The sequence below is a fragment of the Felis catus genome, chromosome C2 (genome assembly GCF_018350175.1).
Source record: "Felis catus isolate Fca126 chromosome C2, F.catus_Fca126_mat1.0, whole genome shotgun sequence".
NCBI classification, from domain to species: Eukaryota; Metazoa; Chordata; class Mammalia; order Carnivora; family Felidae; genus Felis; species Felis catus.
Genome location: NC_058376.1, coordinates 26,469,067 through 26,494,773, shown reverse-complemented (window position 1 = coordinate 26,494,773; position 25,707 = coordinate 26,469,067). Strand labels below are relative to the sequence as shown.

Sequence of the window (25,707 nt, the reverse complement as noted above, 5' to 3'; positions counted from 1 at the left end):
TTAGTAATAACAGTAACACCTTGATATCAGAATTACGGTTATGTCTATTTTTCCCAGGTGAGGAGACCAAAGTTTAAAAATACTTTTAGGGGCGCCTGGGTTCCTCAGTTGGTTAAGCATCCAACTTCAGCTCAGGTTGGTTCATGATATCTCGGCTCATGAGTTCGAGCCTCATATCAGGCTCTGTGCTGACAGCTCAGAGCCTGGAGCCTGCTTCAGAGTCTGTATCTCCCTCTCTCTATGCCCCTCCCCCACTCATACCCTGCTTCTCTCTGAAAAATAAATAAAACATTAAAAAAATTTAATAAAAATACTTTTATAATGTTTACAACAATATTAACACAAGGGGTGAGGGAATGGAACTACAATGGTGCAAAGCATCTGTATAATATTGAAATCAAGTTGGTATTAATCCAAACTATAATATTTGAAGTTAAGATAGCAAGAAGAATCTCTGGAGCAACTGATAACAAAATAACTCAAAAATACAATAAAAGAAGCAATAAGGAAATGAAAATGAAATACTAGAAAATGTCTGGTTTTTTTTAATTTTTTTTTTACATTTATTTATTTTTAAGAAACAGAGTGAGACAAAGCATGAGTGGGGGAGGGGCAGAGAGCGGACACACAGAATCTGAAGCAGGCTCTGAGCAAGCGGTCAGCACAGAGCCTGATGTGGGGCTCGAACCCACAGACCGTGAGATCATGACCTGAGCCGAAGTCGGACGCTCAACCGACTGAGCCACCCAGGTGCCCCAAAATGTCTGTTTTTTAAAAAGAAGGTAATAATAGAGAAATGGAGGGATAAAATACAACATAACACATAAAGAAAGCAAATACGAACATGGTAGACATAAATCCATCTTTATCAGTAATGATATTAAATGCAAATATAATACACACTCCAATCAAAAGACAGAGATTGGCAAAATGAATAAAAAGAAAAATGATCCTCTACAAGAGACACATTTTAAATTCAAAGACACAAATAAATCAAAAGTAAAGAATGAAAAAAAGATATACCATGTGAATAGTAAGCAAAAAGAGAATTGGAGTGACCATATTAATATGAGACAAAATGCAGTGCACCTGGGTGGCTCATTTGGTTAAGCCTCTGACTCTTGGTTTTGGCTCAGGTCATGATCTCACAGTTTCATGAGTTTGAGCCCCACATAAGGCTCCACACTGGCAGTGAGAAGCCTGCTTGGGATTCTCTGTCTCCCTCTCTCTCTGCCCCTGCCCCACTCATGCTTTCTCTGTGTCTCTCAAAGTAAATAAATTTTAAAAAATACATGAGACAAATGTTTAAGAGAAAAAATGAAATCAGAGACCAGAAAGAACATATTATAATGATAAAGAAAGCAATTCTTTAGAAAGACATACAATTATAAATGTATATACATTTAACAAAAGAGCTCCAAAATGCATGAAGCAAAAACATGACAGTATTGAATGGAAAAATGAACACTTCAACAAAACAGTCTTCAGTACCCCACTTTCAATAATGAATAGAACAACTAGGCAGAGTATCAGGAAGAAAACAGAAATCTGAACAACACTATGAAACAATTATATCTAAGAAATCTATAGAATACTATCCAATAATAGCAGACTACACATTCTACTCAAGTATACATGGAACATTTTCCACAACAGACCACATGTTAGGTCATAATCAAGCCTCAATAAATTTAAAAAGAATGTAAATCATACAAAGTATAATCTTCAACTATGATGGAATACAGTTAGAAATCAGTAACAGGAGGAAATTTGGGAAATTTGCAAATATGAAAATTAAACACTTTCCTAAAAAAAAGGAACAAAAAAAATCATAAGACAAATTAGAAAATACTTTGAAGTGAATGAAAAAATAAAACATCATTAATATTTGCAGATGCTGCTAACAAAGTGCTTAAAGGAAATGTTATGGATGTAAATGTCTATATTAAAAAAATGAAGTTCTCAAATCAATAATACAAGACTTTGACCTTAAGAAGCTAGAAAAAGAAAAGCAAACTAAAACCAAAGCAAGTGGAAGGCAGGAAATAATAAAGGTTAGAGCAGAAATAAATGAAATAGAAAACAGAAAATAAGCAATAGAAAAAAATCAACAAAAATTGATTGAAAATATCAAGCCTTTAGCTAAACTGACCAAGGAAAACCAGAGATTAAAATTACTAAAATAAGGAATAAAAGAAGGGACATCAATTTCAAACTTACAGAATTTAAAAAAAAGGTTAAAAAGGAATGTTAAAAACAACAGTACACTAACAAACTGGATAGAGGAAATGAACAAATTCCTGGAAAGATACAAACTACAAAAACTTACTTTAGAAAAAACAGAAAATCATAACAGACCTATAATAAGTAAAAAAGATTGAATTAGTAATCAAAAAAGTCCCACACAGAAAAGCCAAGACTCAGATAGCTTCACTTGTTAAAAGTGTTATAAGAATTAGTATCAACCCTTCACAAATTCTTCCAAATAACACAAGATGATGAAACACTTCCCAGTACATTCTATTTGACCATCTACCATGATACTAAAACCAAAGAAACCATAACAAAAGACAACTACAGACCAGTGACCTTTATAAATATAAACGCAAAATCCTCCACAAAATAGTAGCAAACAAAATCGAGTAACATAAAAAAATAAAAGATTATATACCATGATTCCATATCATGATTATATCATGATTATAAAAGATTATATATCATACTACTAAGTAGTATTTATCACAGGAATGAAAAGTAGTTTCCACAAATGACAATCAATGTGATATACCACATTAACACAATAAAGAATAAAAAGCACATGATCATCTTGATGGATGAAGCACATGAAACAATTCAACACCCTTTCATAATAAAAACATAGCAAACATGAAACAGAAGGGAGCTTCCTTAACTGGATAAAGGCCATCTATAAAATGGCAACAGTTAACCTCATACTTAATTGTGAAAGACTGAATGCTTCTTTCTAAGATCAGGAACAAGATAAAGATGTCTACTCACACTTCTACGTTGTACTAGAGGTCCTAGCTATGGCAAATAGGAAAGAAAAAAAAAATAAAAAGCATTCTGATTAAAATGAAAAAAGATGATCTCCATTCACAGGAAACATAATCTTACCTAGGATTAAGAAATCCTTAAAAAAAATCCACAAAAAAAAAAAAAGTATAGCAAGGTTACAGGATACAAATTCAATATATAAAATTGGTTATATTTCTACACACTAGCAATAATATCTGAAAAAGAAATTAAGAAAACAACTCTATTCAAATAGCATCAAAAAATAAAATACTTAGGAACAGATCTAACAAGAGAATGTATAAACCTTGTACATGGAGGAGCACCTGGGAGGCTCAGTCAGTTGAGTGTCTGACTCTTGATTTCAGGTCATGATCCCAGGATTGGGGGATTGAGCCCCACACTGGGCTGCTCACTGAGCATGGAGCCTGCTTAAGATTCTCTCTCTCTCTCCTTCTGCTCCTCTCCCCCATTCACACTTTCCCTCTAAAGTGGAAAGGTATCATATGTTGTTCATGGATTGAGACTTAATATTAAGAGAGCTATACTTGCCAAATTAATCTAGATTCAATATACTCATTATCTCCATGTCAGCTGCCCTTTTTACAAAAAGTTGGCAAGAAGATCTTAAAATTCATATGGCTGCAAGGAACCCAGACAAGCCAAAACAATCTCTAAAAGGAAGGATAAAGTTAGAGGATTCACACGTATAAGTTCAAAACTTAACCACAAAGTTCCAGTGATTAATACAGTACGGTACTAGTATAAGGGTAGATATATAGAACAATGAATGGAATAGAACTGTAATTCCAAACATACACTTTCCACTTACGGTCAATCAATTTTCACAAGGGTGCCAAAGCAATTCAACAGGTCAAAAAAAAAATCTTTTTAAAAAGAATTCTGAGCCAACTGGATATCTATATGCCTAAGAATGAAGTTAGATCCTTACCTCATACAATATACAAACGTTAATTCAAGATGAATCACAGAATTGAATGCAAAATCTAAAACAATAAAACTCTTAAAAATAAACACAGGAGGGGCGCCTGCGTGGCTCAGCCAGTTAAGCGTCCAACTCTTGATTCCAGCTCAGGTCATGATCTCACAGTTTGTGAGTTCAAGCCCCACATGAAGCTCTGCACTGACAGTGCAGAGCCTGCTTAGGATTCTCTCTCTCCCTCTCTCTGTGCCCCTCTCCTGCTCATTCTCTCTCTCTCTCTCTCTCTCTCTCTCTCTCTCTCTCTCTCTCTTTCTCAAATTAAATACATAAACTTTAAAAAAAAAGAAATTAACATAAGAGTCAAATTTCATGACCTGAGATTAGACAATGATTTCCTAGATGTGACATCAAAATCACAAACAACAACAAAAAGAGATGAATTACACTTCATCAAAATTAAAATGCTTTCTACTTCAAAGTCCACCATCAAGAAAATGAAAAAAAGACTGAATGAAATATTTGCAAATCATGTATCTCATAAGGGACCTGTATTCAGAATATTTAAAGAATTCTTACAAGTTGGCAACAAAAAGATAATCAAACCAATTTAAAAATAAAGTATTTCAAGATACTTCTGAATTTATACAAATATCCCAATAAGCACAGGAAAAAATACCCAACATCATTAGTTATTAGAGAAATGCAAATCAAAACCACAATGTGGTATCAATTCACACACACTAGGATGGCTATAATAAAAAACACAAACAACAATAAGGGTTAGTGGGACTGTGGAATAATTACAACCCTCATACAATGCTGGTAGAAATTTAAAATTACACAGTCACTTTGGAAAATGGTTCTGAAATTCCTCAAAACAAAACATAAAGTTACCACTTGATCCAGCAGTTGCACTTCTAAATATATAACCAAGACAACTGAACTTGCACAGGAATGTCACAGCAGCATTACAGGAATGAACAGGAATGTCACAGCAGCTATTCACAATGGCCACAAAGTAGAAACAATCCAAATGCCCACTGACTGATGAATGAATAAATACAATGTGTCATATCCACATAATGGGATATGATTCAATAACAAAAAGGAATGAAATAGTGACACATGCTACAACATGGATGACCTTGAAAAGTTAACACTACATTAAAGAAAGTCTGTGGAGTAGGGAAATATGGAGAGAACTGACAGTAGGTATGGCTTTCCTCTTTGCAGTGATGAAAATACTCTAAAATTGGATACTGATGATGGCTACTCAACTTCAAAGGGTGAATTTTACATGTGAATTATATCTCAATAAAGTATTATTTTAAAGCTTTTAATAAATAAATAAAAGACAGCTGGATTACCAAAAAAATGCCTAAAGTCACCAGCTAAAAGGCAAAGAAGCTGGGAAATACACTATTTTTATTATAAACCCATTTTAATAACCATTTTACTATGCTATAGCCATATCTGAGCAGTAAATGGGAAAAGATCACCAAAAAGAGGTACACCGTCTCTAAAACTCCTGAATTCTATGGTTTAGTGCAAAGAGGTTGTATAGGTTTATACCTTACTAATAAGGAACAAAGTGGGTACCAGGAATAACAGACCCCAGTGACTTTAATGTAAAATCAGAATCAAGAGCTAACTCTGTGAACTCACATTGACAAGTAGTTCTCAGCTTAAAAGAAAATACCTCCCCACCCCTCAACCCTGGAAAAAAAAAAATTCCCTTCAATATATAAGACTGGCCACTATTGACCTAACTCCTCTATTCATACCTTAGTTACCAGTACCCCCACTTTTCAACACTTTGCATATTATTAGCCTTCACAAACAAAACTCCCTACTCCATCAAACACTTCTACAATCTGCCTCACAAAAGTATCTCCATGATTCCAGAAAAAAACTGACTATGTTCAACAATCAAGTCAATCAACAGGTCAAGTAGTAAAAACTGAGATGTCCAATCAATGTTTCCCAAATGCAAAATCTATAAGGCACAGATTTCCACAGTTCTACAGAACAGAGAACAGAAATAAGAAAGTCTGGGAGGGAGGACCAGGATGGAGGAACAACATGGAAGTTTTTTTGTGTCTCACATCCCTGAAATACAGCCAGATCAACACTAAACCATCCTGCACACCTAGAAAACTGATTTGAGGATTAACACAACAATCTGCACAACCTGAACCACAGAACTCAACAGGTATGTGGTGTGGAGAGGTGAACTGGGGGAGAGAGAGAAGCCATGGAGGGCAGGCAGCTGTTTTTGCATGGGGAGAGAGGATGGAGATGGGGTATGGGGAGAATACGGGAAAAGCACCACCCCCAAAAGCAGCTGGAGAGAAAGTGGAAAAGTGGAAACAGCCGCAGGGACTGAACTAAAAAGGGAGAAAGGACAAGGCTTAAATTCCATTAAGAATCTATAAACAGGGGGAGCACAGAGTCTGAAACTCTGCAGCCCAATACCTGGCGGTGCTCTGGTGAGAAGGGCGAATCCCCAGAAGCAGAGTGAAGTCCAGCAGTCTTTGAACCACATGAGGAGAGGCGGTTCCCCTACTGGGAGGACATCTGGTAGAGGCTGTGTGGCTTCCCCAAAGGTAAAGGCCCCAGTGGACCCAGGAGAACAGCCACATTCGCTGGTGACGGAACAAGGTCATTGGGGGTAAAGCCTGGTGCCAGATGTGTGTTGTGATTTGCCATAATCCCTGAAACGCTGCTGCTACACGATAGCATGAACTTTTTCTGGGGCGGGCTGGCACCCAGCCACAGTTTCTGGGCATTGGCAGCAGCATGGTCCCACGAACATTCCTGGGTGCTGCCGGCACCTGGCCGTTGCTCTGTGAGACCCTCCCACATAGGGGCAGAACGGGTCAAAGATGCAGTCCCTCAGGATAAGGGGTCGGAAAAAACAGCCACATCTGAGACAAAACGCAGGAGGGAGGTGCTGCCTGGGGCTTGGCCATGGACAGTGTAAAAGCAGGGAGTGGACGGAAGCTGAAGACAAAGGAGGAGTAGGTGATTGCTGACCAGGGAGAACAGAGTTCTGATACTAAAACTGGGTAGCTGGGTGATGCCATTTTCACCACTCCTGCACATATGCATACACACCAACAGGCACCACAAAAATCCACCCCAGTAAGCTAAGCAGAGCCATCTAGTGGAGAATGGAGCCATTACACTAAGCCCTGCCCAACTGGGCCAACTTCCCTCTTCAGGAACACAAGTCTCTGCCTGCTTAGTTTATGGGCTATAAAGCACTTCATAGTTTGACCTGCAGGGGAAAATGAAGTAATTTCAATTATATTAAAGTCTGTTCACTGGTCCATCCATTCAACTTTCTATTTTTTTTCTCTCTCTCTTTTTAGTTTCTTTTCATTTTCTTCAATACATAAAGAAAATATTTTTTTTATTTTCAATTTTTATTAAAAATATTTTTCTTTAATTTTTCTACTATTTTTTTTTACTTTTGTGTAAACTTTTTCAAATTCTATTTTACTTCCATCATTTCATTTTATTCTATTTCAGTGGATTCATTTTTTCATATTTTCAAACGATTTCCTTTTTTTTTTCCCCTTTTTGTCCAATCTATCAAGCCCCTTTCAACACCCAGACCAAAACACACCTAGGATCTAGCATCATTTATTTGATTTTGTGTGTGTGTGTGTCTTGTTTTTAATTTTTTAATTTATGTTTTTACATTAATTTTTTTCTACCTCATTAATTATTTTTCTCCCTTCAAAATGACAAAATGAAGGAATTCACCCCAAAAGAAAGATCAGGAAGAAACGACAGCCAGAGACTTAAACAACGCAGATACAAGCAAGATGTCTGAGCCAGAATTTAGAATCACGATAAGAATACTAATTGGAGTCAAAAATAGATTAGAATCCCTTTCTGCAGAGATAAAAGAAGTAAAAGCAAGTCAGGATGAAATAAAAAATGCTGTAACAGAGCTGCAATCTCAAATGGATGCCACGGCAGCAAGGATGGGTGAGGCAGAGTAGAGAATCAGCAACATAGAGGACAAACTTATGGAGAAGAATGAACCAGAAAAAAAGAAAGAGACTAAGGCAAACGAGCATGATTTAAGAATTAGAGAAATCAGTGACTCACTAAAAGGGAATAACATCAGAATCATAGGGGGCCCAGAAGAGGAAGAGAGAGAAAAAGGGGGTTATGTGAACAAATCATAGTGGAAAACTTTCCTAACCTGGGGAAGACACAGACATCAAAATCCAGGAAGCACAGAGGACTCCCATTAGATTCAACAAAAAACTGACCATCAACAAGGGATATCATAGTCAAATTCACAAATTACCCAGGCAAGGGAAGATTCATGATAGTAGCAAGGGAAAAAAGTCCTTAACCTACAAGGAAGACAGATCAGGTTTGCAGCAGACCTATCCACAGAAACTTGGCAAGCCAGAAAGGAGTGGCAGGATATATTCAATGTGCTGAATCAGAAAAATATGCAGCCAAGAATTCTTTATCCAGCAAGGATGTCATTCAAAATAGAAGGAGAGATTAAAAGTTTCCCAGGAAAACAAAAATTAAAGGAGTTTGTGACCATTAAACCAGTCCTGAGAGAAATTTTAAGGGCAACTCTCTGAGAGGAGACAAGAATAAATAAATAAATAAATAAATAAATAAATAAATAAATAAACAAACAAACAAACAAACACACACTAGAAAGGACCAGAGAACACCATAAGAAACTCTGACTCTACAAGCAGCATAATGGCAATAAATTCATATCTTTCAGTACTCACTCTAAACATCAACGGACTCAATGCTCCAATCAAAAGACACAGGGTAACAGAATGGATAAGAAAACAAGATCCATCTATATGCTGTTTACAAGAGACCCACTTTAGACCTAAAGACACCTTCATATTGAAAGTAAAGGGATGGAGAACCATCTATCATACTAATGGTCAACAAAAGAAAGCCAGAGTGGCCATACTTATATCAGACAATTTAGACTTTAAAATAAAGACTGTAACAAGAGATAAAGAAAGGCATTATATCATAATTAAGGGGTCTATCCACCAAGAAGACCTAACAATTGTAAACATTTATGTGCCAAATGTGAGAGCACCCAAATATATAAATCAATTAATCACAAACACAAAGAAACTCATTGATAATAATACCATAATAGTAGGGGACTTCAACACCCCACTTACAACAATGGACAGATCATCTACTCAGAAAATCCACAAGGAAACATTGGCTTTGAATGACACACTGGACCAGATGGACTTAACAGATATATTCAGAACATTTCATCCAAAAGCAGTGCACATGGAACATTCTCCAGAATAGACCACATACTGGGACACAAATCAGCCCTCAAGAAGGACAAAAAGATCGAGATCATACGATGCATATTTTCAGACCACAATGCTATGAAGCTCGAAATCAACCACAAGAAAAAATTTGGAAAGGTAACAAATACTTGGAGACCAAAGAACATCCTATTAAAGAATGAATGGGCCAACCAAGAAGTTAAAGAATAAATCAGAAAGTACATGGAAGTCAATGAAAATGATAAGACCACAACCCAAAACCTCTGGGACGCAACAAAGGCTATAGAAATCCAGGCCCTAAAGAAGGAAGAAAGGTCTCAGATACACAACCTAATCTTACACCTTAAAGAGCTGGAAAAAGAACAGCAAATAAAACCCAAAACCAGCAGAAGACAGGAAATAATAAAGATTAGAGCAGAAATTGATGCTATCAAAACCAAAAAACAGTAGAACAGAATGAAACCAGAAGCTGACTCTTTGAAAGAATTAGCAAAATTGATAAACCACAACAAGTTTGATCAAAAAGAAAAAGTAAAGGACCCAAATAAATAAAATCGAGAATGAAAGAAGAGAGATCACAACCAAAAGAGTAGAAATAAAAACAATAAGAGAATATTATGAGCAATTATACACCAATAAAATGGGTAATCTGGAAGAAATGGGCAAATTCCTAGAAACACATACACTACAAAAACTGAAACAGGAAGAAATAGAAAATTTGAACAGACCCATAACCAGTAAAGAAATCAAATTAGTAATCAAAAATCTCCCAAAAAGCAAGAGTACAGGGCCAGATGGCTTTCCAGGGGAATTTTACCAAACATTTAAGGAAGAGTTAACATCCATTCTCTTGAAGATGTTCCAAAAAATAGAAATGGAAGGAAAACTTCCAAAGTCTTTCTATGAGGCCAGCATTACCTTGAGTCCAAAACCAGACAGAGACCCCACTAAAAAGGAGAACTATAGACCAATTTCCCTGATGAACATGGATGCAAAAATCCTCAACAAGATATTAGCCAACTGGATCAAACAATGCATTAAAAAAATCATTCACCACAACCAAGTGGGATTTATACCTGGGATGGAGGGCTGGTTCAATATCCGCAAAACAATCAATGTGATAACATCAATAAAGGAAAGGACAAGAACCATACGATCCTCTCAATAGATGCAGAGAAAGCATCTGACAAAATACAGCATCCTTTCTTGATAAAAACCCTCAAGACAGTAGGGCTAGAAGGATCACACCTCAAGATCATAAAAGCCATATACGAAAGACCCACTGCTAATATCATCCTCAATGGGGAAAAACTGAAAGATTTCCCCCTAAGGTCAGGAGGAAAGAAAGGAAAGAAAGGAAAGAAAGGAAAGAAAGGAAAGAAAGGAAAGAAAGGAAAGAAAGAAAGAAAGAAAGAAAGAAAGAAAGAAAGAAAGAAAGAAAGAGCAAGCCAGCCTGATAAGAGGGAAAGGGCACTTAAATATTCACAGGCCTCTGCCAGCTATTTATTCTATTCAGGACACTGAGAGTACAGGTGTTTCAGTCTTAGAATAAAGCAAACATACAATGATTTTCAGAGTTTGAAGACACCTCAGAAATCAAACAAATCAACCTCAGTGTTTTACAGGCTAGAAAAGCATAGTGCGAAGAAAAAAACACTTAGATTAGCTCACAGTTAGCTGCAGATGTGGGGCCTGAATGCATGTTTCTTGATTCATGGACCAGTTGTCCTTTTGCAGTTTTAGCTCCCATGTCTTCAGAGCAAATGCAAATTGTTTGAGAAACTTGTCCTTTTTTAACAATACAAAGTACGCAGCCTAGAAGTAGAGTCCAGATGAGGAAGTTTAAATTACTCCTCCTGACCCTCTAAATTGCTCAGATAGAACCCCAGCACCACGAAATCTGTTTTCCTGTCAGTCTCAGATTTTTCCCTAAATGTAATACTACAAAGGTAGGTTAACTGTCTGAAAGACATGACTCATTGGAAGATGAACACTGAGTAATGTCCTTTACCTAAGAACCAAGAACTCAACATTGTGGATGATTCAAGAGAATAAGAATTTCTTCACCATTATTCCCTTATAACATTTCTCTTCTGTTCCTCTTTGCTGTTCCTGAACTCCTTTCCATTTCTCCTTTCCATCTCTCTACCAAAAAGTCCAAATATACAGCAGAGAGAGTAGGACAAATCAGAGAGGTGAAGATTGAATTTTCAATTCTCTTTGCTCCCCATAAAGATTCTCCCTATTCTCTGCACCCAACAAAATATATGAACAAGCTTTTCACTTACTGCCTGCTTTCCATTAGTTCAATCCTCATTTCTTTTCAGCTCTTGGCACTTTGTATATAGGTACAGTCCTCTCACAATTTTTCATAAAATAAAAACCTAGTAGTGGGAGTGAGGAGCATTGACATTCTGATCATCTATTATAATAGTAATATTTTGTTGTTTTTTTTTTAATTTTAAACAAGCTGCAATTTGGAAAAGCAATGTGTTTTGTTTATCATGTCAAGTTCTTATGAAAGTATTTGAGTTGGACTTCATCCAAAATCTATAATTCACCATGTAATGCATAATTTTGCTGTCATATGGCTGCAAATTTTGACACTTATTTTGCCAGAAAACACAGGTATGAATATGAAAGAGGCCCCCTCAGAGATTTATTGCTTAATATCCCACTAGTCCCCAGTCTTTCACTGTCAAAGCTCAGCCATCCATTATTTACCAAGCAGATTTTTTTGCTCTTTGTTTCTGCTCAGATTCACTTAAAAATCACCCTTTGAAAGATCCATAGCCTAGTTTTAATTGTTGTTAACTGTTTCAAATCCCTTATTATTAAATGTCATAAACTGTTCTGGATAAAGATTTTCACAGCAAAAATTAATATAGATGATTTTACAATTCCCTTAAAATGGTCATAGTTGTATATATTAACAAAAAAACTTTTTATTATTTCAATTTTTGTATTATTTCAATTTCAATAAAAATCACTCCTTCTCTTCTGGCTTATCTGCCCCAAAATACTTTGCTCCAGGTATACAAGAGTCATTATTGAAATAAAAATGGGTACTTTTCTAACCTAACAACTATTAAAATTGAAATAAGTCCAAAATTCAGCATTTTCTGGGTTAAATTAGTGCACTACTTCAGTATCTGCAATTCAAATAAGTCCTCTGAGAAATTGGCCTCCATAACCAGTGACGTGCTGCTGAACTGAACAGATCTCCAAAATATCCTAACAGATTTCTTTCTTTCATTGTAGAATTGTTTCCATCTGGTGCTTAGATATTAAACCTGGAATATGTAAAGGCTCTCCCCTCTCACCCTGTTTGACTTCCAAATGCTGGCAAATAATATGCATTGTCAATGAATTGAGGATTAAAATTGTGAACTTAACTGTGTAGTTATAAGATGCACAGTTTTAAATGATAGATCTTCAAAGTGGTGGATTTTTTGTCTTTTAATTCATCTTTCAAATTTGGACATTTGAAGTGTTTGTTGTTTGTAAAATATTCTAACTCAAACCTACTTTGTTTGAAAAAAATAAAAGTCTTTTTAATTTTTTTTCCAAGTTCAGAATGTTGAGAAATGAATTTATGAAGGCCAGTTTTTGTGAGTATGCATATACTCATAACAGAATGGGAGCATCTAAAAACACATGTATCTATTTGTTTAGATAGATGAGTGGATAGATATTTAGATGTATACATGTAGAAGTTTCCAAGATCCTGGGTCTATGGACAACAATTTCTTCATGAAAATTTTAGGATCCTTCACAACAACAAAAAATGTCTGACTTTTAAGACTGGCAACATTTTTCATAGCATCTTAATTAGAAAGCACAGAGTTACTTCTAAGAAACGTAATTGCTTCCAGACATATTTAAACCACTAGGGGGATGTTTATATGAAATTAGCAATAAGTCACAGGAGTGAATAAACCAGTTCTATGCACTGAATGTTGCAGTGTAAAAGCTGAGGAGCACACATGGAGAGTTATAAGAGAACCATGTGTAAGACACAATCATTATGTTCAATCTCTTCCTTCTTGTTGTTAGTCTTGCAACTTCTACCCATCCCTCTTTTATTGGCATGGATCTTCCGTGTCTTCTAGAGAACACAGTTATCCAGTTCTCTTGTTCAAATCTTCACACTTCATGCCTGGCCTCCCTTCACTGTTCTTTTCTTTTTAATATCCCATCATAATACTTTCTTCACATTGTCTCTTATTTAATTGCTTTCTTGAATCTCTTTCTCTTAATTTGATCTGCCTTGATCTCCTGGAATATTTTCTGATGCACTTCTCCATTTCACATTCATTTCATGGCTAGTTAAAAAAAATAACTGAGTTCTTGGGACATCTGGGTGGCTCAATCAGTTAAGCATCCAACTCTTGATTTCAGCTCAGGTCATGATCTCATGGTTTGTGAGACTGAGCTCTACATCAGGGCTCTGTGCTGATAGCATGGAGCCTGCTTGGGATTCTCTCTCTGCCCTTCCCCCACCTCTCTCTCTCTCAAAAAATAAATTTAAAAAAATGTTTAAAAGTAACTGAGCTCCTCCTGTACAGCACATGAAACTACTTACCATTTCTATTCACTGTGCTGCTCCATTTAACTGTAAAAAAAAATTTTTTTTGAGGAGACTCACTGGAAAGGAATTGATACAGCTTTGGAAAGGACAGTTAAGAATGTTTTGCTGAGAAGTATATAATTACTTGACTGATTCTAGCAAACATTTGTGGGAATCTTTTAAAGCAATTTTGTTCAGCTAAATCTCAGTTGGACACAGCATCTTGACCCAAAAACTTTCAAACAAAAAGATTCATTAAAATGAGCAAGAATTTTCCATAAAACTTCAAGATGCCATGCAATGAATTTCTATAGTTGCCTGCCATGCAAAATATTGTAGTATAAATTTAGAGATAACATTATAGCTAATCTTCTAAAACAGACATTCTAAAAAACATTATATATGCTTGGGGTGACTGGGTGTCTCAGTCCGTTAAACGTCTGACTTCAGCTCAGGTCATGATCTCATGGTTCATGAGTTCGAGTCCCACATCGGGCTCTATGCTGACAGTTCAGAGCCTGGGGCCTGCATCGGATTCTGTGTCTCCCTCTCTCTCCAACGCTCCCCTGTTCACACTCTGTCTCTGTCTCAAAAATAAATAAACATTAAAAATAAATAATAAATAATATTCCATATGCTTTATTTTTTTAAGTTTATTTATTTATTTAGAGAGAGAGACAGCAGGCGAGCAGAGGAGGAGCAGAAAGAGAGGGAGAGAGAGAATCCAAAACAGACTCTGCATTGTTAGTGCAGGGCCCAATGTAGGGCTCAAACTCACTAATCATGAGATCATGACCTGAGCCAAAATCAAGAGTAGAATACTCAACCAACAGAGCCATCCAGGTGCCCCAATACTGTATATGCTTTAAAATAAAATCTGAGAAATACCCAAAACACCCATTGCAGTTGGCATCATATGAATATTATAGAAAATCACAATGTGTTCTTCTTGCTCACACAACAAACACAAAATATCTATGATAAGAAAGAATTGGGGTGCCTGCATACCTGAGTCAATTTCAGCTCAGGTCATGATCCCAGAGTTGTGGGATCAAGCCCTGTATTGGGCTCCACGCCAAGCATAGAACTCACTTAAGATTCTCTCTCTCTCTCTCTCTCTCTCTCTCTCTCTCTGCCCCCTCCCTGCTTGCGCTAAATAAAATAAAATAAAATAAAATAAAATAAAATAAAATAAAATAAAATAAAAAAATAAAATAAAATAAAATAAAATAAAATAAAATAAAATAAAATGAAGGAATTGATGTAATGGTTTTGTGTCTTTTCATCTATTCAGAAAGCAGAAAGAAAAGAGAACTAACTTCATCTGATGAAAACTTGCATTTTCTTTTGCCTCCCTTTTCCCTTCCTCTCTCCCATCTGCCCTCCACTTCACCCTCCATCCCTTTAAGTTTTCTCCATTTGTATTACAGTGGCACAGATTCAGAGAAGGGGTGGAGTCTGGTATTTTGGGTGGTCTTAATAAACCTTTAGTCTTTGGCTAACCTCTCCTTAGACTGAAAAGTAGCCAAGAATTTCCAATATTAGGAAGAGTCACTTTGAAGAGCTATACATGTATGATGAAGTGCATGTCAATATATCTGCTCTAATTTAATAAACAAAACTGAACAACAGGGCCTTGTCAGCCAAAGCAACAACTATTTCTCCCAAACTTAAAACACATCCTTGTGTAAGTTATGGTTCTTATTTGGTTATTGTGTTCATTTATTTCAGTTTATTGTTTGACATCTCCCACCAGCTGAGCCAGGAAACTCATGGCAGTGCTTCAAAAAGTAACTCCACCCTACATTTAGTTTTTAATTTGTTCTGATTCTTTACTCTTTTAAACTCACAAAGTTTCATGGAATAAGTGCTCAAGGAAGATAGCATTTGCTTTTTATTTCTAAGCAGTTTTAGAAACCATATATAAAATCTCCCTTGCAGCTCCTCCTTTTTGTTAGAAAATTATATTAGATTCATATGTGTTTTGAGAAGTCAGTTGTATATTTTAATTAAAGGGAGAAATAAAAAGTCCTTTCTCCTAGTGGGCTTACAAAGAATGTAGAAGTTATTTCTCCCAATAATAACTTAACAAATGATGTTTTAGTCCCCTGAATTAGGGTAAAGATGAGGGGGAACAGTCATCTGTACAGTGAGTATATATTATCATGGACTTTGAAAGTGCCTATCTTTTTGGTGCTTGGCAACACATAGTAAAAATATCCACAAGGGAAAAAAAAGTCAATGTTATTTCAACAAAAATAGCCAAACTGTTTCCAGACAACAAAATAGCAAATCCATCTAGACTCACTGGTGCATGTCTGGACGTTCCAAATGAAACCTTGCATCAAAGAGAAAATGTGAGCACTTTCCTATAATATCAATAAAAATTAAACTACAATTGGTACAACTTTTAAGAGTTACAAATTTCCACTAGTCTAATCCCTAATTCTTAAGAGCAATCTTTTTTGTTTGATTGCACTTTTGTCAGAAGAAAGAAAGAGGATATTTAAAATGAAGAATTTGTAATACAACACTGATTTCCTTTCTTAAGTGGTTGTCACTACAAAGAGCGCCAAAACTTTGTAAACTTGATCAGGCTGGTACTGGAAAATGTAAACAACACTACAAAATAATGATGAGAACATTTTATCCAGGTTAGTACAAATAGATAAGACTTGCTTTTAAATGAAAAATTCCATGGAGACTAATGTACAAAAGGAGGGAGCATTTCAAGCTCACACTAGAAAGGTCATTGGCAGGGACCAATTTCATAGTATTTAGCATACCTGTCCTGGAACAAAATAGGGCTAAGCTGATTGAGCACGCATTTGAGTCTACAAAGGAATAAGTCCAGGTATTACAGATTAATGTTTAAAGAACTACACTACCTACTTTCAACATTCTCTTTATATATTTTGAGTTATTGAATGAGTTCTAGAAGAACTCTATAACCCAAACCATTTTCAAGATGATAATGCACAGGAAAGTCCCCATATAATCAATCCTCTCTGAATGTGCCTCTGTTCCAGAAGAATGTAAGGAATTAGGTTTCTCCAAAAAGTGAGAAACCTAATTTCAATGATGATGACTTTTCCTTATTTTCAATTGAAAAAGGGAAAAGAACTAACTTTGAATTTGAAGTTTTACAAGTCTACATTTTGAGAATATCTTTTTATCCTGAGAATACTTAGAAGAATGTTAATAGTTACTTGCTAACTAATTTGGATATAAATTAAAAAAATAAAGTTAAAAAAAACAGTTAATAGTTACTAATGTTGACTCTATTTCAATATGGTAGACCGAGCATATGCATCTAATTACAATATTTTCTGGAACCCTACTAAAACTATAGTAAAGTATGCTTTTAGTAAAGTATTTTTTAAATAAAAACCACTTTATTGAGCTATGACTGACATACAAAAAGTTGCACATATTTAATACATACTACTTTATGAGTTTGAAGATGAACATATGCCCATGAAGTCATCACCATAATCAATCTCATAAACATATCATCACCTCCAAAAGTTGCCTCCCACCCTACTTATTTATTCGTGTGTGTATGTGTGTGATAAGAAGGTTTAATATCCAGGAAATGCAAATCAAAACCATAATGAAATAACACCTCATACCCATTAGTATGGCTATTATCAAAATAACAAAAGATAACAAGTGTTGATGAGGATGTGGTGAAAGGGAACTCTTGTACACTGTTAATGGTAATGTGAATTGGTACAGCCTTTAGGGAAAACAGTATGGAGTTTCCTCAGAAAAATGAAAAAACAGAATTACCATATGATCCATCAATCCTATTTCTATGTATATACTCAAAGGAAATAAAATCACTATCTTGAAGAGATACTTACACTCTCATGTTTGTTGCAGCATTATTCACAGTAGCCCTATGGAAGCAACCTATATAGCTATTAATGGAGGAATGGATAAAGAAAAATGTGGTACGTTTATACAGTGTGATGTTAATTCTGCCTTAAAACGGAAGGAAACCCTGCCATTTGTGACCACATAAAAGAACGTTAAGGACATTATGCTAAGTGAAATAAACCAGACAGAAATAGACAAATGCTGCATGATCTCACGTATATGTGAAATCGAAAACAGCCAAACTCATAAAAGCAGAGAGTAAAATGGTAGTTATCAAGGGTTGGGGATGTGGGGGTAAATGGGAAGATGTTGGTCAAAGGGTACAAACTCTCAGCTGTAAGATGAAGAAGTTCTGGAGACCCAATGTACAGCATGGGTACTATAATTATTGGTAATGTGTTGTGTATTTGAAACTTGCTAAGATTTCTTACCCAAAAAAGGGGATAACTGAAAGAATGAACTGTTACTACAAATATATTCCATGTATTCATAAGTTAAGACAAGGAAGATTTTTTAAACCCAAATCAAACTTTAAAGATAAAAATTATATGATGGATATGTTAATTAACTTGATTACAACAATCATTTCACAGTGTATATATATGTATCCAATCACATTGGATATCTTAAATATGTATAGTTCTTATAAGTCAATAATACCTCAATAAAACTGAAAAACAATTACCAGGCACTGAAAAACTAGGAAAATATGAGTCACACTGAGAAAATAAATAAATCAATATAAACTGAACCAGAGCCACTGTTAGAATTAGGAGACAAATACATTAGAACTGTTATTACAAGCGTGCTGGGTGGCTCAGTCATGATCGGCTCAGGTCATGATCTCACGGTTTGTGGGTTCAAGCCCCACATTGGGCTCTATGCTGACAGCTCAGAGCCTGGAGCCCGCTTTGGATTCTGTGTCTCCCTCTCTCTCTCTCTCTCTCTGCCCTACCCCCGCCTGTGCGCTCGCTCTCTTTCTCTCTCTCAAAAATAAAATAAACTTAAAAAAGAACTGTTATTATAAATATATTCCACATATTCAAAAATTAAGACATGAAAATTGTTTTTTAAACCCAAATCATGGCTTAGTCAGTTAAGTGTCCAACTTCAGCTCAGGCCATGATCTCATGGTTCGTGGGTTCTAGCCCCGAGCCAGGCTCTGTGCTGACAGTGCAGAGCCTGGAGCCTGCTTGGGATTCTGTGTCTCCCTCTCTCTCTGCCCCTCCCTCGCTCATACAGTGTCTCTATCCCTCAAAAATAAACATTAAAAAATTTTTTTAATTAAATTGAAAGAATCTCTAATATTTAAAAACTAAGAAACATAATTTTAAATAACCCACAGGTCAAAAAAAAAGTAGAAAGAAAAATTAGAATGTATTTTGAACAGAATGAAAATACAATCAATTATTATGGGTTAAATTGTTTTCCTCTAAAATTATATTCAAGTTCTAAACCTCCCAGCATCTCTGAATGTGATCTTATTTGAGAATAGAGTCATTACAGGTATAATTAGTTAACTCAAAATGAGATAATACTGGATATTGTAATATTAAACTGGATAATACTGGATAATACTGGATAAGGTGGGCCCTAACCCAATATGACTAGTGCCCTTACAAGAAAAGAAGAGACACACGAAGAAAAGACATCACACGATGACAGGCACAGAGACCAGTATAATGCACCCGCAAGCCAACGTACACAAAGGATCACTGCTACCATCAGAATCCAGGAAGGGGTAAGGAGGACTGTACCAAGAGTCCCACAGGGAGCATGGTCTTGCTGACACCTTGATTCATGACATCTAGCCTCAAGAACTGTGAAAGAATAAAATTTCTTTTGTTTTAAGTCACCCAGTTTATAACACTTTGGTATGGCAGCCCTATAAAACTAATGACATATCAAAACGTGTGGGATGCCACTAAAAAACAGTACCTAGTGAGAAATTTAAAGCACTTATTGCTTAATACTGGAAAATGAGAATCATCTCAAGTCAATGACATCAGCTTCCAAAGTAGAAAAAAGAAATACAATAAACTTCAGAGCCTAAATTATCTAGAAATCAGAATTAAAAACAAAAACAAAAAAACAATGAAACCAAAAACTGGTTCTTTAATAACAAAGATAAAATTGACATTCATTCTAAGCAGTCTATTAGGAGAGAATAAAGGAGAGTAGACACTAGTTCTCCCAATATCAGGAGTAAGGGAAGTAACATAACTATAGATTCTAAGAATATTTAAAAGATAATAAAGGAACATTTTGAACATCTTTATGGCAATAAATTTGGCAACTTAGAGGAAATGGACAAATTCCTCGAAAGCCACAACTTCTAATGGCCACACAAGATATAAAAGTTTTATCTATGAAAAATATTAATTGTAGTTAACTTTCCCACAAAACAAAAATTCCAGGCACAAATAGTTTTACCGATCATTTCTCCCAAAATTCAAGGAAAAAATAATACCATTTCTGCACATATGCTTCTAAAAAGTTAAAAAGAAATAAATAATTCACAGACAATTATATAATGCCAGATTCACCCTGACATCAACACCAGACAGGGACAGCGTGCTTTCCCGCTCCCGAGCCTCGGCCATCTCTGCCACGCCCAGGCACATGCTCTTCAGCCGCAGCTCAAACTAGGACCTGTCCCTGTGTGTGGCTGACTGGCTGGGCCTGAAGCTGGGCAAGGTGGTCACTAAGAAGTTCAGCAACCAAGATACCAGAGTCAAGATCGGCGAAAGCGTGAAGCCAAAGATGTCTATAACATCCAGGGTGGTGTGGAGAAATCGACAGCCTGATGGAGCTCCTCATCGTGATCAATGCCTGCAAGATCACGTCGTCCATCATCCAGGGTAACTGCCATGACCCCAGGTTTTCCATACTCTCGACAATGTAAAAAGGACAAGAGCCATGTTCTGATGTCTGTGAAACTTGTGGCATATATGCTCTTGGTTGCTGGGGCAGACCACATCCTCACCATGGACCTGCTTGCCTGTCAGATCCAGTGAGTCTTTGACATTCCAGTGGATAATCTGTATGCGGAGCCTGTAGTCCTGCAGTGGATTCAGGAGAACACCGCCAAGTGGAGGAACTGTATTATCGGTTCACCTGATGCCAGAGGAGCTAAAAGGGTCACATCAATTGCGGACAAGGTAAATGTGGAATTTGCCTTGATTCACAAATAGAAAAAGAATGCAAATGAAGTAGACTGGATGGTTCCTGTGGGCCACATGAAGGACCACATGGCTATCTTTGTGGACAACATGGCTGACATGCGTGGCACTATCTGCTGTGCTTCCAGCCAGCTACTCTCAGCAGAAGCCACCAAAATTTATGCTATCCTTTACCCACAGGATCTTCTCTGGGCCAGCTATTTCCAGAATAATGCTGCCTTTGAAGCTGTTGTCACAAACACCATTCCATATGGGGTCAAAAGGAGACACTGTTCCAAGATTCAGGTTATTGATATCTTGATGATCTTGGCTGAGGTAATCCAAAGGGCACACAATGGTGAATCTGTGTTTTACCTGTTCAGCCACATACCACTATAGATCCCAGATGTAAGGTATGAATGAAGCCTACTTTGGCCTCTGAATTGCCAGAGTTTTTCTGACTTTTTAGTTTCAGGACTCAGCAATTATAGGATAATGCAAAAGCACCCAATCTTTGTATACTCCAAGACCCATTGTTTCCCTCTCCTCAAGCTCAAGTCCATTTATTTTCAGTTTGAGGGGAGGGTAGTGGTTATTTGATTTTTCTAAGTGACCTGCTATTAGTGATACATGTTTCATCATCCTGACTTGTCGGATAGGTGACCTTTTTCTTTGTTTTATCAGTACTTTGAGGCCACAAGTTTCAAGCATATAATTACATTGCAGAAGTTCATAGTTTATATATTCTGAAGGTGCCAGAGATGACTTCAGATTAAAGCTTTCTGTGTAAATAATAATGTCAATGGACATTTGGGTAAAACCCTGTATACAGAATTATACTGAGTGAACCTTGGAAAATTTATAATACCCTGAATTTTGAATTTTTTTTTCAGTAACCAGGTTTCAAATAAACCATTGTGGTTATTGTGCTTAATCTGACCAAATTTTATGTGGCTTTAAGATGGCCACTGACATGTTTACTTTCTGATAAACATTAGACATATCAGAGGCAATGTAGTTCATTATTTTTTTTTACTGCAACTTCTAAAAAATATAACTATTACTCACCTGAAATGTCATGTTCTAAAATTTCAAAATTATCTTTAGCAATAGACTGACTGAGAAAATGTTTAGAGAAAGACTCTGCAGGCTCACTGGTCCATTCATGCTGTGCTCTGACTATCCCAGGAAGACAGCTCTTTGAGTGGCTCCTCCTGTCCTGCCATCTAGTTTTATGGTCTATTTTTAGCTCTAGCCTTTACTTTGCCTTTTTTGCAATAATTTCACGTTGTGGATTTCCACCAAAATAAAGACTCCCCTAAATCCCCTCAAGTTTACTAGTCTGATCATTATTTTGATTTGGACATAATAAGAAGTGAATTTTTGTGAGTGCCACCTAAATCATATTTAAACATTATTTCTTTAGTTTTGATTTCACATTCTTTTGCCTTTTGTAATCAGAAGTAGCAAGTCTCTTAGGCAACTGAGTTTTTTTATATATATTTTTTTTAATATATGAAATTTATTGTCAAATTGGTTTCCATACAACACCCAGTGCTCATCCCAAAAGGTGCCCTCCTCAATACCCATCACCCACCCTACCCGCCCTCCCACCCCCCATCAACCCTCAGTTTGTTGTCAGTTTTTAACAGTCTCTTATGTTTTGGCTCTCTCCCACTCTAACCTCTTTTTTTTTTTCCTTCCCTTCCCCCATGGGTTTCTGTTAAGTTTCTTAGGATCCACATAAGAGTGAAACCATATGGTATCTGTCTTTCTCTGTATGGCTTATTTCACTTAGCATCACACTCTCCAGTTCCATCCACGTTGCTACAAAAAGCCATATTTCATTCTTTCTCATTGCCACGTAGTATTCCATTGTGTATATAAACCACAATTTCTTTATCCATTCATCAGTTGATCGGCAACTGATTATTTTAAGTAAAACTGTTAGATAAAAAACGTGGGCAAGTCAGGCCTATGAAAAAAGTACAAACCAGTAAGCATTAATTTTTGATCCATTAAGATAATGTTCAAATGGTGGCCCAAGAGTAATCATGGAAGCCAAGAATGCTTTCTCCACAAGATGGCCCTTGACAACACTCTCCACAGGGAGGTGCATTCCTGCCTGTAGCAGAAGGCAAGCACTGGCTCCCTGTGAGCTTTGTTATACACACACTTGTGTGCAAACAACTGAGTTATTCAGCCCCCAAAGAAGAGAATTTGTCTACAGAAGACAAAGCCTTAGAATAATAATCTCTCCCTTCTGTTGACTCTTAAAACTTGAAGAGAGGAAATTCTCTGATCTACATTCTGCAGGTAGAAAAATCAAATCTTTAAGTCATTAACAAATTTCAATGGCAATCTTTAAGGTTTCAAACTTCACCACAGCAGAGGTTGAAGTTAAAAGTTCATTTCAGTCACTGCAGAAACTAGCATTTTGCTATACCTTAAAATGACTTTTGAGGAAAAAAAATGGCATTATGTACCTTTGTAGAGCCCCTTATGCAATACAGATTCTCTATACCTACGAAGAGTTGACTTAAGATATATAAAGAGCCTATTTAGATATACTTTTTCGTTTTAATAAATGAGTGATATCTCTTTCTTGGAATTTCTATACATAGACAAATGAAAATGTAACTATGAACATACATAGGAAGACAGTCTTGGCATACATGTTCACATGACTCATAGAAGTTTACTTAAAGGTAATCATTTCAAGTTAAGATTGATTCTAAGATACAGAGCAAGTTTTAAAATAATCTTCAGATAAAAAATTGAAAAATCTATTGTCATTTTCTGAATTAAGAACTGATTGTTTCTCTAATTTAACCTTAAATTTTATTACTTTCAAGGATTTCTGATATACTAACTAATTAGACTAGACTTGGCCATACACAGTGGCAGTGCAGACCTTAACTATCTGATGGTTTCAGTTCAAGAAAGATAATGAAGGTGGCCCTACGAGCAGCGCAGTCCCAGAACTTGTATATCCCTTGCTGCTTGTGTGGAAACATTTAAGTGAAACCACCAAATACATTAGTCCCACCCAACTCCGCTATATGGGGTTGGATTCATGTACATCCAGTCAAAAAGGGGAGCCAGAGAAATACAAATATACCAAAGCTGCTCATCTTCCAACTTAAATTATACTAATCAACTTATAGATATTCATATTAGAACTTTCCTTTTTAGATGTCAACTAGATTCAGAAATAGATAATTTTCAGTGCTTGTATTAGTTTAGGATATAGGCTTTGGGGGCAACTGGATTAAGCGTCCAACTTCAGCTCAGGTCATAATCTCAGCATTCACGAGTCCAAGCCCCATATCAGGTTCTCTGCAGTCAGCACAGAGCCCACTTCAGATTCTCTGTCCCACTCTCTCTCTCTGCCTCTCTCTCTCTCTCCTTCCCTCAATATTAAACAATTAAAAAATATATATATAGCTTTTAAGATTGTCTAACACTGTACTAACACATTTAAATAAAATCGTGTTACTTCTTTCATTAAAAAAAAACACATTAAAAGAAAATAAAACTACCCAATATCCCTTGTTAATTTGGATTTTAAAAATTCTAATCAAATTTTAGGGAAAAAAGCTGTCACTATATAAAAATGATAATACATTATGTTCAAGAAGCGTTCATTAAAGAAATGCAAGATTAGTTTAATATCTGAAAGCAAATCAATGTAATGCATCACATTAAACTAAAAAACACAAACTCAATACATGCATAAAAAATCATTTGAAGAGATCCAATTTCTATTCCTAATAAAAACTTGCAGAAAACAAGTAATAGAAGGAAACTTTCTCAACCTGATAAAGAGAATCTATGAAAAATTTAAGCTAACATCACACTTAATTGTGGCAAAATGAATGCTATACCCCAAATTAGGGACAAGACAAGGGTGTCCACTCCCACTTCTTCTATTCAATATTGTACTAGAGTTTCTAGCCATGGCAGTTAGGCAAGAAAGGGAAATAAAAGCCATCCAGATTATAAAGGAGGAAGGAAAACTATTAATTGTTTAGAAAACCCTTTGAAATAGAAGATGGCGATGCAGAAAGACCCTGAACTCATTCTTTCCCGTGGACACACTGAATCCACAACTACATGTGGAACAATACCCTCTGAAAAAAAGACCTGAAAACTGGCTGAACAGTTGCCTCACATCAAATGAGAAAAGGGCCATATCAAGGTGGTTAGGAGAGGCTAAGACATGCCAAAAATTTACTGCCCCTGGCATGGTAAACCACAATTGAGAGGGATCTCACAAATCGAGCTTCTCCCAGAGGAATGAAAGTTTGTAACCCACATCAAGCACTCCAATCCTAAAGACCTGTACCTGAGAGACAAGCTCCTAAAATAGCTGCCTTTGAAAACCAACAAGGCTTGCATTCACAAACCTGGGAGTCTGTAGCAAACTGAAAGAGTGCTCTTAAAGGACTCATATACTCACTTGATCCAGGGCCCAGTGCAAAGGCAGCAGTTTGGAAAGTACCCAGATTAATCTGTTAATCTCCAAGCATCAACTGAAAGGGCAGAGACCTGTTGGGAATCTCTCCAAGGATGGAGACACTGGTGGGCACCATTTTTGCACTCTCCCTCTCCCTTGCGATAGCCAGTGGGCACATGCCATCTCTTCTCCCCCTGCCTCACTAAAAGTGGGGGGCGTGCAACATCCCTGCACTTGCTCTCTGCCTTGCTAAAGCTGACAGATGCATGCCATACCTGTTTTCTCTCTGCCATGATCCACAGTGCCCATGTCTCCTGGAGGGGAACTTTTACATACATCTA

The 25,707-nt window shown here is 36.4% G+C and overlaps 1 protein-coding gene and 1 pseudogene across 1 annotated transcript in view; one reads left to right on the top strand and one right to left on the bottom strand.

Moving 5' to 3' along the window:
- Positions 1 to 25,707, bottom strand: part of LOC123380048 — a 443,229-nt gene that overhangs the window by 391,749 nt on the left and 25,773 nt on the right. The window lies entirely within an intron of this gene.
- LOC101091222 lies at positions 20,369 to 21,306 on the top strand (annotated as a pseudogene).